Below are 17618 nucleotides of genomic sequence, written 5' to 3'. Positions count from 1 at the left end.
CTCTCCTGTGAGCCAGGTCTGCTGATACATAACAAACCCCATTGCTACCATAAGGATTCCATAAAGGCAAGAGGGTCCATTCCGAACCTCAAGGTGTTGAGCATCACTGTACCACAGAGGGGGAGAAAGAGAAGGAGTTTTAGGGAGCGGGTCCCAACCTCAAAGCACCCAAAGCATTCTCCAACCCTTTGCACCCCAACAGCCATAAGGGATTGCTTCATTGCACATTTGTATAATTTTATTGAGTATCTAAGTAATAAAACCAACAACCAAATGGTATTGAACCACAAGCTAATGTACTTCCTCCCAGTTTTGCAACCACAACTATATGGACATGGACATTTAAAGACAAATTTTTGGGTTTCTTTTCATCTCAAAATGACACAATCCCTGATTTTCAGTCCCATTTTCTTTTCAAGTCTGTTACGATCCGAGTTATTATTTATATTTTGATTACGAGGAAAATTCAGCCACTGACTCAGAGACGACGCTTGAATTGACAAATAACCAGACTGCTGGATTTAAAATTAGTTACAAAAGTTTACTTCTAAACAGGGAAAGCCGGTTATATTAGCAACAAGACCTTTTGTATAGAGTAACCACCTTAATCGATGGTCGTTAAGAGTAACAAAGGGAGAAACAAAAGAGAGAAAATATCACCGTCCGGGCAGGGCCAGGCTTCGGGCTGGAGAGTTGATCCTGGTTCTTCGGGCTGGGAGCTGCTTGTAGTTTTCGCCGTTGAGTCGCTGCTCTGTCTTTCCGTAGCTGGAAATCGGGGCGACGAGCTGAGGAGACGTCGAGCCGAAGAAGCGCTCACTTTTCCCGTCTTTTCCTAGGGTTATTTATCCCCCAAAAGAAAGGGGGGGTCACTTCATTCAAGGTGGCCCTGATACATACATATCTCCAGGCTTCCTGGGATGAGTAATTTCTTATCTTTGTGTCCTGGAACCCTGCTAGGTTTGGGCGACCAGGTGTCTGTCAGGCATTCCTTGATATAAACATATGGTTGAGGCAGTACAGCCTCAGACTGTCAGCACCGAACAATTGCTGATAATTTCAACATAAGCTTTGGGCTATGTGCAAGGACAGTGCTGCTTAAAGCATATTTTGTAACCACAAGGAACAGCACGTTAGAACACTCGAAGGTTAAGGAGTAAGCAAGACGATTAGATTAAGGGACTCGGCACGATTACAACATCCACGAAGAAGCTTGAATGTGTGAAAGATAAGCTTTGTTAGTTAATTGTTGCTAAAGGTTTTGTAGCCAATCAAGTTAAAACGTGTGTAACGAGATGTAGAAATCACCAATCAGCAATATGTATACGTGGCATTAGCTCTTAGATTAGTGTATAAATATCGCCTTCTGATTCAATAAAGTCGGACAATTTGTTTGCATCAAACTGGGTCCCCGTCTCGCACTGCGACAAATGGTGACCCCGACGTGATGTCGGTTTGAAGATTTTCCGGTCACAGGTCTCCAAGAACTTTGGTTTTGAAGAAGAAAGGCTGTGAAGAAGCCGGTTATTTGGTGCGCACCTCATCACCTCCTCGCGATTGGTAGGTGAAGCTTGGAGAAACTTACTTCTTTTTATTATGGGTTCAAAAGAAGAACGAGACGTTTATTATACTTTAAAGACTTTACTTAATAAGGATAAAAAAGTTATATCGGGCCATGATCTAAAACTGCTTTTAAAATGGACCTGTGAGCATTTTCCTGACATCAATTCGGTCTCTATTTACGACCCTACATTTTGGGACGAGGTCGGAGTTAAATTATGGGATGCCACTACACGGGGCAATAATGAAACCACCAAACTCTTAGCACCTTGGCAAACACTCTTTGAAACTTTAAAAGGAAAAGAGTCTGCTACTTCATCTGCCCCCCTTTCTGCCCCCCCGCTGCCAACCACTGCCGCTATGGTGAATGCGGATTTGGACCCAGAACCCTTTGACCCTGGGGGTTGGATGAAAACTAAAATGGGACCGAGAAGCAAAACCAAAAGCGACCAAAAACACCACCAGAATCATCGGATTTCCCAGAGGGAGAGAAGCCGGAGAACACAGGCGAGGAATCTTGGAATGCAGACTCCCGACCTTGTGCCTGCCTGCCGCGGCTCCCGACTGCTCTGCCACCTTTCCACCTCGAAAGCCTGATTTATCTTCTTAACCATAGTTGCCATCAATTAATCCTCTGCTTCACCTGTCAACACCATCAGTGCCTGCTATAGAGCAACAATCAAGGAAGGAACTGGGACTCGGAGACAAGCAACTAAGGAAACTGCTGAAGAAACTGAAAGAACTGGAGACCAAGGATGAGTATACCCCTGAAAAAACTCTAGTTTTTGCTCCAGGGAACATCCCGAACAAGCCAGGGGCACTAATCCATTTTTACCCCCTGATCCATTCCCTATTCCTGCTCCTATTTCCCTTAACCCTTTAACACCCACTGCTCTACCTCTTCCAGATCCGACATGGGGAGGGGAGGGTAGTGGGGGGGGGTTGTATTGTGTATCCAGTAACTAGATGGAAGGGAATTATTCAAAATGCTATAGTTGAAGGAGAAATGGTTCCCATTATGAGTCCGATGGTTTTCCAGTGATTGTGGGACCAGGAGGAGGAGGTCAATGGGTTGCATTAGATTGGAAAATGGTAAAAGAAGCCAAAGTTGTCATTGCGCAGTACGGTTTGAAATCGGTTTGAGTCATCTCCTTTGCAGTATCTTTTTACTGCTCAGTTGTTGATGCCATACGACACAAAAATGCTCATTAATACTCTGTTAACTCCTTCTCAACAATTGCAATATAGTTCTCAATATTGATGTATATTGTGGTGCATGGTACACTGGTGTTTCATACAGAGATAAAAAACTTGGTTGGTAATTATACTTGCAGTTTTGGTTTAGGAAATTGTACCATTTCATTTTGTTTCAGGGTGACTTTACCAGATTTTAGTAGCAATATCATTTCATCTTTGAATCTTCTAGTGGTGGTTGTTAGTTTTTCTTATATATTGGTGAGAAGTAAGACAAAAAACACAGTTATGAGAATGAGTATGCCTTTTTGGAGGCTGGAAGTTGCTGTGGAGAGCAAGAGTTACTCCTGGTACGGAGAGCACTCCCACTCCTGCCTCCGCAGCCCCTTTTTGCCCCCCCCCCCCCCGCACACACTGCTGCTGCTCAGAAAACGAGCCCACCATACCTTAAAAACTATATTACAGAAACAAAAAGGAGGAGTTGGAGCATTATCAACACCTGAAGAGAGACTGCTCAAGGCTATATATACTTTTAATTTTTTAAATTGTTATACTTCAGATGTGCCTCCCATTGCTAAACACTTTGTGAGTAATAATGTTTTCCAGTTCCAGGAAAGACCTCCAATCCTTATTAAAGATATGGAAACGGGACAAATTAAAGGCCCATATTCACTCATAACATGGGGGAGGGGTTATGCTTGTGTTTCCACAGATCAAGGACCTAGATGGATTCCAGCGAAAAATGTTCGACCCTACAGGCTACGAGCCGCGCAGGACTAATAATTCCTGTTATTACTGTTTCACCTGTAGTAACTTTTACGCTACCTAAAGAAAATATGTGGCTCACTTTATTATAATTATACCTCTAAAAATGTATCTAAATCCACTAACAAACTTTTATTGCTTCCCCCGGGCTTGTTTTTTTTTATAGATCATGGCCTGAAAGTTGCTGAGGAGAGTGAGAACTGCTCCTCGTACAGAGAACACAGAGTCAAAAAAAAAAAAGAAAAAAAAAAAAGAAAAAGAAAAAGAAAAAAAAAAGAAAAAAAGAAAAAAAAAAAAAAAAGATGTCCTGGTTTGGGCCAGGATAAAGGTGGTTTTCTGTTTCTGTACTTTTGCTTTTAGCTAAGTCCCTTGTAAGTAGTTGCATTTGCTGAAATTAACAGCAAGTTTCTCATACAGTGTGTGTGCTTTTAGGACTGATAACACTTGATGTTTATAGTTACTGCTAGAGACTGGTATGCAGAGCCAAGGACTCTTATCAGCTCTAAGGAAAATATTTTACCGTCCAGGAGGACACAGAGGCCCCACCTGAACCCTCCTTTAGGGAGGAACGGACAAGATAGATGCCAGAATTGACCAAACAGAGTATTCCATCCCATATACGTCACACTCACTATAAATTTGAGGCATCACGTGGGCCGAGCCAGATCTTTTCCTGCTTCCCTTCCTTCACCCGGCATCCTGGAAGGATCCTGTCTGTTCATCTGCCTGTGGTCCTGATCCGTGCCAGCCCACATCTGTGTGTTCCTGCCTCCAGTTCCTGACTGCTGCCGACTCCAGGAGTCCAGCCTGGACTTTCCCAGGGCTGCCCTACAGCCTCGGTGGTGACGTGAGAGTTATTGGGGGAAAGGAGGGAGGAATGTGGTTTCCATTTTCCTGTATATTTGTATATATTTAGTAATTTTACCTATTTATCACTACTGTTTCATTAAAGTTGTGTAGTTTAGTTTCCAACCCATAAGTCTCTCTCCCTTATTCTCTCTCCTTTCTCTATCAAGGAGAGACAGATTAATAGAGAGCGTCTGTTATTCGGTTTAATTGCCGGGCCAGTGTTAAACCGTGACAAAAGAAAAAAAAACCTGTGTGTGCCTTTGTTATTTATAGGCTTGGAATTTTGTCTCTTAACAATTTTATTTGGCTTTTTAGGTTTCAATTTGGCAACCATGGAGGAAACTAGGACTCCACCGTGCTGTGATCCGGGAGGGGTCTGTGGACGCTTTTGGGGCCCCCCGACCAATTTTTGTCGGATAAGCCTTCTCTACCCCCTTGGTTCTATGCGCCAGTGGACATCTGAACTTCCTCATGCTAAAAAGTTGTTTAAGTCCTTCCACTGCAGTGTGAAATGTGCTTTTCGTATTGTATTGATAACAGGCTTTTGTTAATGTTGTAATTCATGTGATCGTTTATATGTTGGCTAAGGGATCCCTCGTCTATATGTTGATTGTTGATTGTGCTATTCTGTTGTACTGCTCTTTTTATTGTTAGCTTTTAGGTCATGTTTGTGAAGATTTTAATGGAATGTGTTGTATGAATCTTTCTGATCACTCTCAATCTATACATGCTGCAATACAATCACTTAAAGAAGGGGTTGCACATTTGCAATCACAAGATAATTAAGGACTGGTTTGATAAACTTTTTTCAGGATGGGGTCTAACGGGATGGTTGCGAAGTTTGGTTAAGACTGTTTGTTATGCTTTATCTGCTTTTTTACTTTTTCTAATCTTGCTACCCTGTATTTTTCAATGCTTCCAACGGATGCTCAATCGTGCCATGAAATGAGTTTATCTTGTCCAATCAGAAGGGGGAATTGAGGCAGTACAGCCTCAGACTGTCAGCACCGAACAATTGCTGATAATTTCAACATAAGCTTTGGGCTATGTGCAAGGACAGTGCTGCTTAAAGCATATTTTGTAACCACAAGGAACAGCACGTTAGAACACTCGAAGGTTAAGGAGTAAGCAAGATGATTAGATTAAGGGACTCGGCACGATTACAACATCCAGGAAGAAGCTTGAATGTGTGAAAGATAAGCTTTGTTAGTTAATTGTTGCTAAAGGTTTTGTAGCCAATCAAGTTAAAACGTGTGTAACGAGATGTAGAAATCACCAATCAGCAATATGTATACGTGGCACTAGCTCTTCGATTAGTGTATAAATATTGCCTTCTGATTCAATAAAGTTGGACATTTGTTTGCATCAAACTGGGTCCCCGTCTCGCACTGCGACATATGGTAATTACCAGCCGGGTGAAGGAAAAACTGGACCGAGAGGCATATTTTATATTTTCGGTTCCACATGTATACCACAAAGTCCTGCTGCAAAGTCACACTAAAATGCTCCATATGAGTACTCCCTAACTAAAATGGAAATAGACCTGGTCCTACTCAAACACCTCCCCTGACAAGTTTGTCATAGTAATAATCACTTCCTCGTTTTAACTGATTTGGTTTCAAAGAATCTAAAGATGTGGTAGCTTGGAAACTCTAAAGCTTGGAAAATGTGGTGACCTTGACCAGGACCCTTCATTTCTGGTGATGGCTAAGGTGGGTCTGGTGATGAGAGATGAGATCGTAGATCTGGTAAAAACTCTTCTCACACTGGGAGCAGCTTTAGGGTTGTTCACCCCTATGGAGGTGCTGATGATTCAGCAAATAGGAGCTTCACCTGAAGCTCTTCCCACAGTCAGGACACTTGTAGGGAGGTTCACCCGCATGGATCCATAGGTGTATGGTGCGGTTTTATCTGTCTGTGAAGTTTTTCCCACAGTCGGGACACTCATATGGACGTTCACCTGTATGGATCCACAGGTGGTGGGTGAGACTCGAGCTGACTGTAAATCTCTTCCCATACTTGCGACACGTGTAGGGTTTTTCCCCAGTGTGGACATGTTGGTGATTAATCCAAGAGGTCCTATTGTTGAAGGCTTTCCCACAGTGAGTGCAGGGATACGACTTCTCTCCTGTATGGATGCTGTGATGGCGTGATAAAGAGTAATTCTGGTTAAACTCCTTCCCACACTCCAGACACTTATAGGGTCTCTCTCCCCTGTGGATGCTGTGATAAATTGGAACTCTGAGTAAACTCCTTCCCACACTCAGAACATTTAAAGGGTTTCTCACCCGTATGGATCTGTTGATGCCAGATAAAATCTGATCTCCTGCTAAAACCTTTCCCGCAGTCAGGGCAGGTGTATGACATGGTGCCTGTGTGATGGTGTCACTGTTGGACCAGATCCGAGCTGTCACTAAACTGTCTCCCGCAATCAGGACATCTCTGGGGTCTGTAGTGTAACAAGGCAACCAGGTGCCCCTAATTGCCAGGGAGTGAGCATGAGCTTGTGTCAAGCCCACCTGTGCCCAATTAGGGTGGGCCCCCACTGCGCATGAGCAGGACCAGGGGGCCAATAAAAGGTGAGGCCTGAGACACAGGCAGGGTTCACTCCTGAGCTAGCCAGCTGAGAGATCAGTTCCTCTCAGAGCAACAGCACCGATCCAGGCTAGTCAACCCTGTGGGCTATAGGTTCAGAGCACTGTTCGTGAGTCTCTGCTGGAACACCTCGTTGCCTTGTGTCACGGTTTAACACTGGCCCGGCAATTAAACCGAATAACAGATGCTCTCTATTAATCTCTCTCTCTCCTTGATAGAGAAAGGAGACCCTTGTTACACTACAGGGGTCTCTCACCCCGATGGATTTTCTGATGGTGGAGATGGGCCAAGAAGATCCTAAACCTTTTCTCACGTTCCTGGCCAATGTCAAATTTTTCTCCTGGATGGATTCAGTGATTTTTCACTCATGTCAAACTTTGACTAAAAGCTGTCTGGTCCAGGGAGGTTTTTCCCAGATCGAGCCACCCCGTGTATGTGAAAGAAGCCATAGTGTAAGTGCCAAACTAGGGGAGAGATTTTGTTTAGGTGAGGGCAGCCAAAACCTACATCAGTCCTTCTGTGGGTGAAAATGGAGTGTGAGGCGGAATAAGGAGGTTGCTCATAGAGTTGGACACCCACTGATCATCCTTTACTTCATCTTTAGGAGCTATACTGGCACCTAAAATTCAGAGGGGAACTGGGTGTGATGCAGGGTACTGGCGTTGTGAGCCACTCCTGGCTTGAGCTGGGATCATTCATTTGCACTTGCACTCCATGAGATATTTTAGTTCTCCGCTATTTCTGTAAAAAACCCTTGAGGTGACTTAAAGATCTCTACATGCCACCAAACATCTCTGGTATGATTTTGTGTTCCCCATTGTGGTACCAAATCCCCACCATGATCTGGGGGTTCCCCCACCACACCCACATGCAGGATGAGCTGTCATCCACTGGGATGAGTTGGGGTCTCCTGAGATATTTTGGGAATCTCCAATTGTGGTTTCGGAGTCCTGGGGTTATTAAGTTCCCCAGAAGGATTCTAGGGTTCTCATCATAACCCCTTGCTCCAGGGTAATTTGATGGTCCCCAGTTGCAGCCCTCAAACACTAGGGATAGCTTGGGGGTCCCGATTATAGCCCCCAACCCAAGATGAATTGGGATTCCCCAGATGAGGTGGAGGGAGATCCTATCACAGCTCCTCCACCCTCCAGATATGTTTTGGTGTGGCCAATCCCACCACCCTCAGCCCAAGGATAAGTTTAGTTCCCCACTCTCACCTATCCTCCCTCCCCTCCCAGGCCTGTGCTGCTCTCCCCCAGTTTGAGCAGTATTGGGATAACCACCCCCCTCCCATCACCTCTCGGTACCTACAGGGGGGGCACAGCCAAGGACAGTGGGAAGGGGGGGGTGATGCTCTGGCGGTCACCAGTTGGGGGATCATGGCTGCGGGTCGGGGGGTGTAGGTGCAGCCCCGGGGCAACGGAGAGAAACCTGGAGCTGCAGCACGGTCATGGGAAGCGACGTGGGGAGGAAGAAAAGGTGGGGATGGGCCTCGGGGGGGAGGGACCTGACCTGGGGGTGAGCTTGGCAGTTGGCAGGGGATTTGAGTTTCTTTGTCACCAGGGTTGTGTCCTGGGGGGTTGGGGACATCAGGGTTGTGTCCTGAGGGGTTGGAAACACCAGGCTTGTGGCATGGGCAGGGGGAGGTGATACATCACAGCTGGGTGGTGCTGACCAAACCTCAACACAAAGCCCGCGGGCCCTGGAGATAAGAGGCTGTTAATTCACTGTTTTCAGGTGTAAACTCAGTGGGACAATGACCAACCCAGTGGGTACTGCCCTCAGGGTTCTTCCTACTTCATTTCCATTTCACACTCAGCTTTATGGAACAGAATTTACTCCAAAATAATTTTTTTCCCAGTTCTGTTCCTCTAATAGTTCAAGTTCATTTTAAAGCAATTTTTAGGGAACACAAATCACTTAGTAGTATGTATGAATAAACATATTATAAAGCACAAAAGGAGATACCTCAATGTTCAGGATGTGCAATCACAAATGCTTATTGATTGGATCACAAAAACCACATACTTACCTCAACAATCCAGTCCCCTCACCCCATGAGTCCAAATATCACAAGGCATGATGATATCATAAGGCAATATCATAAGGCAATGACATCATGATGGCTACAAGCTTAGCATTTTCACTCCAGCTTCTTCAATTCAGGCAGTGGTGATATGTATTAATTGAAGAGTCCTTGTTCTTCAAGCAGTGTCACCTCCAAATCTAAGGGTTCTGTAGCAACATCCTGTAGAGAAATAAGATAAATCAGGTGCCTCGAATTGCCAGTGAGTGGGTGTGAGTCCACCTGTGCCTGATTAGGACAGGCCCCTATTGGGCATGAGCAAGGCCAGGGGGCCAATAAAGGTGGAACACACACCCACAGAGAAAACCTCAGCTCACTCTGGTGCGAGGCATGGAGAGGCCAGCAGCTCGTCGAGCCTCTGGAGCAAGAAAGGCTCTTCCCGCTACACTTCTACCCTGGAAGCACTGTGTGGTGGCTGGAGTCCTGGAAGAGACCAGCAGCTCGTCGAGCTTCAGGAGCAAGAATGGCTCCTCCCTCAACAACATCCTTGGGACTTGATGTACCTGTGAATTTAGTTCTCCAAAACCATTTCTAGTTCAATTGTTCAATAGGTGCATTTTACAAACTGCATTTTAAAAACTGTAAAAGATAGGACAGTAAAAGGGCACTAAAATCATAGACTTTTTGATGGCATTACATGCAGTTTCATTATTCACTATCTACAGTGATCACAAGCTTCACAACAGTAGAGCATAATAAAACCAAAGAATGGAAAATATACACAATTGCAGCAGAATTATAAATACAAAAAGGAAGAACTCATAATTAATTTTGTCTTAGTTTTGGTCCTTCTGCAGACTTCGGCAACCTTCACGTACCCCATAATCTGCTCTCATGGATGAGTTTTCCATAGCAACTACATTTCATTATCACATATACCCTTGTCATGCATGCATATACCTATGTTACTCAGTTAGTAAATTTCCATGAGAGTCCCTTAAACTATTGCTACTTCTATACTTCTACTTCTGTAACATCACTGAATATATGTTTCTTTAAACTACTAATTCTATTTCTGTCAAATTACTGCTTCACAAGGAATCGATCAAGCAAGCAAGCAAGGAATATGTTCTGGGGCTTTTCAGCCAGATTCTTTTCTACTGAGCTCTCACCACCTAGTGTCGTAGAATGATCTCGAATGTTCCCGAAAGGTAGGGGGTGTGAACCCTTTGCCGTGCCCAACCCCATGTTTGAGGGGCCAATGAGATCGGCCCACAGTCCTGTGCTACCTGCACCAGGGATTTGCTGTGCTACAGGTTAACACACCTGGTGTCCAATAAAACGTTATGTTGATGTTTGCTGACGGGGGTGCGGTCACAGAAACACTATATAAGAAAAAGTTACTGTGCAATAAAGTAGCAGCTTGTTTATCAACCATATTGGTTGCACGAGTTTTCCTCGCCGTTTCCCAACAACCTTGTTCTATCCTCTTGAGAAACCATCCAAGTTGTAATTCTCTTACTCCAGGAGACAACTGACAGAAGCCTTACTGTAGGCTGCTCAAGGTGTCCCATCACATTACCCATGTTGTCACAGAGGTTTCAGGAGAGCTCATAAAGCATCCCTCCTGACAGGCAAGGAGCAGTAACGCTCCTCTGAAGAGCTGTGCCAGCTCCTGGAGTCTACAGGCATCTACAAGGTGGTGAAGGGTCTGGAGAACAAGTGCTCTGAGGAGAGACTGAGGGAATTGGGAATGTGCAGTTTGGAGAAGATGAGGAGCTGGTGCTGCGGTGGGTGCTGGCCTCTTCTCTCAAGTGAACAATGAGAGGACAAGAGGACATGGCCTGAAGTTTCACCAGGGGAGGTTTATATTAGATCTGTTGCCCGTAATCAAGACACAAACCAACAGAGTCAGTTTATGCGGTGCTTTATTCGGGGCCCGGGAAACCTGAGGACTAGTGTCCCAAGTCAGGATTCCGCCGACCCTCATTTTCAGTTCCACTTTTATACCTTTGACATTGTAGGGTACGTGTAGGGTTCTGGTTACAAACAGCCACACAAATCATGTAGATAACAATAGATTGACATCTCTAAAGTTTACTGTTTAACTGCTCCCTCCACCTAGCCCACCACCTGGGTATATTGTTTCATTTCTTTTTTTTCTGGTACAAAGTGTCAGTTTACTTTTCTTTCTGTTCTTCACGGCTGGCCGTTCCTTTTGATCATTGTTCTGCAGGGATCAGCACATTCTTGGCTAGTTCCTGTTAGCCTCCCCAGGCCTACCTAACTGTTCTAATCCTTAGCCTAACTACGTTTAAAATTTTCTTTCTACCTCTACAAGTGTAACAGATCTGTGGAAGAATTTTTAACTGAGAGAGTGTGGTTTGGTGTTGGAATGGTCTGCCCAGAAAGGTGATAGAATCACCATCCCTGGAAGTATTTAAAAACTGTGTAGTAGAGATGATCCTGCCCTGTTGCTGTCAGCATTGTCCTGCAGTCTGCTGCCTCCCTCTTCTACTGCTCCCTCAGCTGCACTCCCAGCCTGCTGTGCAGGATAAGTGTCCAAGATCCCATCCTGCCACATCCCTTTAGGAGGGTGTCAGAAAGGTAAATACTTTTCTTTTTTTTCCTTATTTGGTAAAAAAACTTTCATGATGCTGAAGCAAATATTAAATCTGAAATTTCGAGTGGGACATGTAGTGGTTCCTGAGCTGACTCCATTTTGTTGTCCACAAGAAGCTGAAGAAAGCATCATTGGTGTGATGGAGCTTGGAAAATGAAGTCAACTTGACCCTTCATACTTCGTGATGGCTGTGATGGGTCGAGTAATGACAGATGAAATCTAATTTCCAGTAAAATCTCATCTTGCACTGGGAGTAGCTTTAATGTTTTTCACTGGTATGGAGGCGTTGATGCTTCAAATAGGAGCACTGACGGAAGCTCTTCCCACAGTCGGGACACTTGTAGGGACATTCACCCGTATGGATCCATAGGTGTTGGGTAAGACCCGAGCTGGCTGTGAAGCCCTTCCCACACTGGAGACACATGTAGGGTTTTTCCCCAGTGTGAACATACCAATGATTAATCCAAGAGGTGCTCCTGTTGAAGGCTTTCCCACAGTGAGTGCAGGGATACTTATAGAATCATAGAATCATAGAATTGGCTGGGTTGGAAGGGATCTCAGAGATCATTAAGTCAAACCCTTGATCCACTACTGCTGCAGTTACTAGACTATGGCACTGAGTGCCACATCCAGTCTCTTTTTAAATAGCTCCAGGGAGGGAGAATCCACTACTTCCCTGGGCAGCCCATTCCAATGTCTGATCACCCTCTCGGTAAAGAAATTCTTTCTAATATCCAACCTAAACCTCCCCTGGCACAACTTGAGACCGTGCCTTCTTGTCTTGCTGGGAGTTGCCTGGGAAAAGAGACCAACCCCCACTTGGCTACAACCTCCTTTCAGGTAGTTGTAGAGAGTGATGAGGTCTCCTCTGAGCCTCCTCACACACTGAGGTCTCCTCCTGAGCACCCCACAGCCCCATTTCCCTCAGCCTCTCCTCATAGGATCTGTGCTCGAGTCCCTTCACCAGCCTAGTTGTTCCAGGACCTTGATATCCTTCCTAAACTGAGGGGCCCAGAACTGGACGCAGTACTCGAGGTGTGGCCTCATCAGTGCTGAGTACAGGGGCAGAATCACTTCCTTGGACCTGCTGGCCATGCTGTTCCTGATACAGGCCAGGATGGCCTTCCCACAGTGAGAACATTTAAAGGGTTTCTCACCCTTATGGACCCGTTGACGCTGAATAAAAGCTGATCTCCTGGGAAAACCTTACCCGAAGTCAGGACAGGTGTAGGACATGGTGCCTGTGTGATGGTGTCACCGTTGGACCAGATCCGAGCTGTCGCTAAACTGTCTCCCGGAGTCAGGACATCTCTGGGGTCTCTCACCCCAGTGGATTTTCTGATGGTGGAGTTAGGCTGAGCAGATACTAAACCTTTTACTACGTTCCTCATTGATGTCAAATGTTTCTCCTGGATTGATTTGGATGTTTCACCAATGTCACACTTTGACCAAATGCTGTCTTGTCTTTGGGTCACCCAGAGATGTTTTTGCCCAATTGGAGTCACCCCGACTTTGAGAAGAAGCCTTAGTGTGCTAACAAAGTAGACTTTGGGCTTTTTGTGGGGTGAGGGCAACCAAAACCTACATCAAACCATCAGTGGGTAAAAATGGTCTGTGAGCTGGAATAGGAAGGTTACACATAGAGATGGACACCCAGTGATCATCCTTTATTTCCTCTTTAGGATCTACACTGGCAGCAAAAACCAAAACGGGCCACTGTGTGGGGCAGGGGGTGCTGGGTTTTTGAGCCACTCCTGGCTTGAGCTGTGATGACACAATTGTACTGACACTGCAAGAGGTAATTTCGGACTCCCCCATTGCTGTCTTTAATCCCTGGGGTAATTAAGGGCCTTATATCTCACTCAACCACTTTGGTATCAGTTTGGAATCCCCGTCATGGTTCCAAATCCCACCAATAGCTTGGGATTCTCCGACTGCACTCACATGCAGGATGAGCTGCCATCCACTGGGATGAGTTGGAGTCTCCTGAGATATTTTTGGAGCCCCCCAATTGTGGCTCCTGAGCCCTGGGGTTATCAAGTCCCCTGGAAGAATTCTGGACTTGCCATCATTACCCCTAGCTCCAGGGTGATTTGAGGGTCCCCAGTTGCAGCCCCCAAATCGTTGGGATGACTTTGGGATCCTCTATCACAGCCCTGCAATAGAGAAGGAGTTGAGAATCCCTGGATGAGGAGGAGGGAGACCCAATCACAGCTCCTCCACCCTCCTGAAAAGTTGGGGGGTCACCAATTGCACCACCCTCACCCAAGGGATAAGTTTAGTTCCCCCCGGTCACCTCTTCCCCCTCCCTCCCCATCTTGTGCTGCTCGCCCCCAGTTTTGGCAGTATTGGGAAAACCACTGCCCTCCCATCACCTCCCATCACCTCTTGGTACATGCAGGGGGAGCACAGTCCAGGCTGGTGGGGAGGGGGGTGCGATGCTCTGGCAGTCACCAGTTGGGGGGTCCTGGATGTGGGACAGAGGGTGTGGGTGCAGCCCCTGGGTGGTGGAGAGAAAACTCCTGGGAGGTGCAGCGCGATCAGGGAAATGGTGGGGGGAGGAAGAAAAGGTGGGGAGGGGCCTTGGGGGGGAGGGACCCAACCCAGGGTTGTGGTTGGAAGTTGGGGGGTTGGGGGGACGGGAGATCAGGGTTGTATCCTTGGGGGGTTGGAAATATCAGGCTTGTGGCATGGGCAGGGGGAGGGGACACATCACAGCTGGGTGGTGCTGACCCAACCTCAACACAAAGCCTGCGGGCCCTGGAGATAAGAGGCTGTTAATTCACTGTTTTCAGGTGTAAACTCAGGGGGACAATGACCAACCCAGGTCACTGTTAGTGCCCTGAAGGTTCTTGTTTCTCCTTCATTAGAATTTCACACTCAGCTTCTTTCTGATCCTGGGACAGAAATCACTCTAAAATAACTTTTTTTCTGTTCAAAGCACCTCAGTTTTTGGGATGCTGCAGACTCCAACTCTGCAAGAGCAAGGGAGATCAGAAACGTTGTTTTGGGTTCTCCACAGCTCTGGAATGTGGGTTCCACAGGGACCATGGGCTAAAGTCCAGGGCAGTTGCTCTGAACTGGCCAAGCCCAGTGTTCCACAGTATGACCACCAGCAGTCTCCCTGTAGAGCAGAAAGTTGGTCCAGATGACTTTCAAGGTCCCTTCCAACCCAAATCATTCTATGACTGACATGTAGAGACGGCTTGGCTTCTTCCATGGCTCCCTTCCCTACTGGGTTTCACCCTACCAGGCCATGTTGCAACACCTGGGACCTCCTCCTCCACTTGCCATGACTGTCACCTTCCCAGAGGAGCCATTGTAATCATTAATCAATCAATCAACAAACAAACAAACAAACTGTCCTTGTAGCTTAACATCAAAGCATAGCACTGAAGATGCTAAGACAACACCAACAAAATGTCCAAGGACAAAACACTTAGTCCTAACCTTGCCATTGATTATTGCCAAACATATACATGCAAGTATCCACACCCCAGTGTAAATGCCCTCAGCTATCTTATCAAAACAAGAGGAGCAGGTATCAGGCACACTGCAGGAAAACTGCAGCCCAAGACACCTGGCTTAGCCACACCCCCACTGGTGTTCAGCAGTAATTAACTTGCCCAGGGGGGAAAGGTTGGAAGTTAGAAGGGGAGGACAGCCAGGCTTTGTCCTGAGGGGGTTGGAGACATCAGGCTTGTGGCATGGGCAGGGGACACATCACAGCTGGGTGGTGCTGACCCAACCTCAACACAAAGCCTGCAGGCCCTGGAGATAAGAGGCTGTTAATTCACTGCTTTCAGGTGTAAACTCAGGGGGACAATGACCAACCCAGTGGTTACTGCCCTGAACGTTCTTTCTTATCCTTCACTTCCACTTCAGGCTAATCTTGTTTCTAATCCTGGGCAGAATTCATTCTAAAATATATTTTTTCTGCAGACTCCAACTAAACCAAAGCAAGGGAGATCAGAAATGTTGTGTTGGGTTCTCTCCTGCTCCGGAATGAGGGATACATGTGACTGTGGGCTAAAATCCAGGGCAGATGGTCTGACCTGGCCAACCCCAGTGTTCCACAGTATGATCACAAACTGTCTCTTTTCATCACAACCCTCGGGGCTCTATTCCTTCTCCCCTTTCCCCTCCAAGGGGTTTTCCAGTGATTAAAAACTTTCTAAACAGCAAGGCTTGTTCAAAGTGGTGTGAGCTTTGGGGATGATCACCTGGTATCCCCTTCATCCCTTCCAAAGGTTACACATTTTATCACAAAATATCACAAATGAGGAGGGATGAGGAGGGACTTTTGACAAAGGCTTGAAGTGACCAGACAATGGGGAAATGGTTTCAGATTTGAAGAGGGGTGATTGACTTGATATATGAGGAAGGAATTCTTTTCTGTGAGGGAGAGGAGACACTGGATGAGGTTGCCCAGAGAATCTCTGGATGCCCCATCCCTGGAACTGTTCAAGGCCAGGTTGGATGGGGCTTAGAGCATCCTGGGGATTCGTGGTTCTACATGAACACAACAAGTGAAGGTTATGGGCTGTGTAAAATACCCCCATGAGTCTCAAATAGGGGAATTTGTTGTTGAAAAAAGGGTTAACAGCCACAAAGGTTATTCCAAGCTTAAAAACCTGAAGGGCTGGTGTAAAGTGGGTAGGGAGGAGGGAATGGGAGGACACACTTTCTTACCTGATAACAAAAAATAGAGCTGGGACACTGGAGATAAGAAGCTGTTGAATCAGTGTTTTCAGGTTTAGATCAGGAGGACACGTGTGCAAGTGAGGGGCCGTTCCGAAAGCCCGCGGCGCAATGAAGGTGAGGGCCGGTGCGCGCCGGCTGAGGGGGGATCCCGAGGCACATCAGCGCGAGAAGCCCCGGGCGCACCACCGGCCTGTCTCGATTGCACCGCCCGGCCGGGGAGGTGGAGTGTGAGCGTCCGTGCTAGGACCCGAAAGATGGTGAACTATGCCTGGGCAGGGTGAAGCCAGAGGAAGCTCTGGTGGAGGTCCGTAGCAGTCGTGACGTGCAAATTGGTCGTCCGACCCGGGTTTAGGGGCGAAAGACTAATCGAACCATCTAGTAGCTGGTTCCCTCCGAAGTTTCCCTCAGAATAGCTGGCACTCAGGCGCAGGCAGTTTTACCTGGTAAAGTGAATGATTAGAGGTCTTGGGGCCGAAACGATCTCAACCTATTCACAAACTTTCAATGGGTAAGGGGGCCGGCTCGCTGGCGTGGAGCCATGCCGTGGAATGCGAGTGCTCAGTGAGCCACTTTTGGTAAGCGGAACTGGTGCTTCGGGATGAACTGAACGCTGGGTTAAGGCGCCCGATGCCAACGCTCATCAGAGCCCAGAAAAGGTGTTGGTTGATCTAGACAGCAGGACGGTGGCCATGGAAGTCGGAATCCGCTAAGGAGTGTGTAACAACTCACCTGCCGAATCAACTAGCCCTGAAAATGGATGGCGCTGGAGCGTCGGGCCCATACCCGGCCGTCGCCGGCAGTGCAAAGCCCGCAGGGGCTAGGCCGCGACGAGTAGGAGGGCCGCTGCGGTGAGCCTCGAAGCCTGGGGCACGGGCCCGGGTGGAGCCGCCGCAGGTGCAGATCTTGGTGGTAGTAGCAAATATTCAAATGAGAGCTTTGAAGGCCGAAGTGGAGCAGGGTTCCATGTGAACAGCAGTTGAACATGGGTCAGTCGGTCCTAAGCGATAGGCGAGCGCCGTTCCGAAGGGGCAGGCGATGGCCTCCGTTGCCCTCAGCCGAACGAAAGGGAGTCGGGTTCAGATCCCCGAATCCGGAGTGGCGGAGACGGGCGCCATGAGGCGCCCAGTGCGGTGACGCAACCGATCCCGGAGAAGCCGGCGGGAGCCCCGGGGAGAGTTCTCTTTTCTGTGTGAAGGGCAGGGCGCCCTGGAATGGGTTCGCCCCGAGAGAGGGGCCCGTGCCTTAGAAAGCGTCGCGGTTCTGGCAGCGTCCGGTGAGCTCTCGCTGGCCCGTGAACATCCGAGG

General features: G+C 47.2%; 1 long non-coding RNA gene across 1 annotated transcript; it reads right to left on the bottom strand.

The window, feature by feature from the left end:
- Positions 1-4215: 4215 nt before the first annotated feature.
- On the bottom strand, positions 4216-16839 carry LOC115600022. The gene is made up of 3 exons (XR_003988771.1): positions 16754-16839; positions 12437-12439; positions 4216-4226 (listed from the first exon to the last, which is right to left on the bottom strand). It is a non-coding gene; the product is annotated as an uncharacterized LOC115600022 (long non-coding RNA).
- Positions 16840-17618: the final 779 nt, after the last annotated feature.

The sequence above is a fragment of the Calypte anna genome, chromosome W (assembly GCF_003957555.1).
Source record: "Calypte anna isolate BGI_N300 chromosome W, bCalAnn1_v1.p, whole genome shotgun sequence".
Lineage (NCBI taxonomy): Eukaryota > Metazoa > Chordata > Aves > Apodiformes > Trochilidae > Calypte > Calypte anna.
Note: the sequence above shows the minus strand (reverse complement) of the source record. Positions and strands in the feature narration are given on the sequence as shown.